Source organism: Neovison vison, chromosome 9 (assembly GCF_020171115.1).
Source record: "Neovison vison isolate M4711 chromosome 9, ASM_NN_V1, whole genome shotgun sequence".
NCBI classification, from domain to species: Eukaryota; Metazoa; Chordata; class Mammalia; order Carnivora; family Mustelidae; genus Neogale; species Neogale vison.
This window is the reverse complement of record NC_058099.1, coordinates 24109498-24110588: the sequence shown is the minus strand read 5'-3', so window position 1 is coordinate 24110588 and position 1091 is coordinate 24109498. Positions and strand designations below refer to the sequence as shown.

The following is a 1091-nucleotide window of genomic DNA, read 5'->3' as shown; positions in this document are numbered from 1 at the left end:
CCATGCTCGTTCCTCCAGTTTCATGCACTGAAGGTCCTAGCCAGAGCAATAAGGCAAGAAAAAGAAGGCCAAGTTCTACGGACTGCAAGAAGAAGTCCCATTTTCTTTTATTTATAGACACCATGATTGTTTATCTAGAGAATTTTAAGGATGCTATCAAACAACAACAACAACAACAAAAAACAACTACTAGAACAAAGAAATGAATTTACCGTGGTGACCGGATATCAGATTGATACATAAAAATAATTATACTTAATTATTTTTCTTTCTTTAAAGATTTTATTAATTTAATTGACACAGAGAGAGAGCACAGGCAGGGGATGTGGCAGGCAGAGGGAGAGAGAGAGAAGCAGGCTCCCCACAGAGCATCGGGAGCCCAGTGTGGGGCTCAATCCCAGGACTCTGGGATCATGGTCTGAGCCTACAACAGATGCTTAACCGATGAGCCAACAAGGTACTCCTAAGTGATGATATTTCTACATAATGACAACAAGCAAGTAGAAATTTACAAAAGCATCAAAAATAATATGCTCAGAATTAAATTCATTTTAGAAAGAAATTTGGGGGGTGTGAAAGAAATATTCTACATTTTGATTTTGTAAGCAAGTATTTGCATTTGTTAAAATTTTAAAGCTCTATACTTAAAATCTGCACATTTTATTTTATGTAATTTTACCTTAAATTTTTTTTTAAAAAAAACAGGATTGCTGGATTTTTTTTTGGGAAAAGTTTTCAATTAGCAATAATCGCGCCTCGGATAAACCTCATTGGCTACGACACTGCCACTGCGAAAAGCTTGCTGGATTTTTTTTTTTTTTTGGAAAGAAATCTCTAAGACAGTATACTGAGTAAAAGAAGCCAGATACACAATGTCACATCATGAATAACTATATTTGCATAAAATGTGCAGAAGAGTTAACTCTATAGTGACCAGGCAGACTCACGATTGCCAGGAGCTGGGGAAAGAAGAGAACAGGAGATTCTGCATAATGGGTACAGGGTTTTACTTTGGAGTGATAGAAACATTTTCAAACTAGACAGAGGTGGTGATTATACAACACTGTAAATGTTACTAAAAGCCACTGATT

At 36.1% G+C, this 1091-nt stretch overlaps 1 non-coding gene across 1 annotated transcript; it reads right to left on the bottom strand.

Annotated features, from left to right (window-relative positions):
• Positions 1-662: 662 nt before the first annotated feature.
• LOC122917811 lies at positions 663-800 on the bottom strand. Its single transcript, XR_006386472.1, has one exon. It is a non-coding gene; the product is annotated as a U4 spliceosomal RNA (small nuclear RNA).
• Positions 801-1091: the final 291 nt, after the last annotated feature.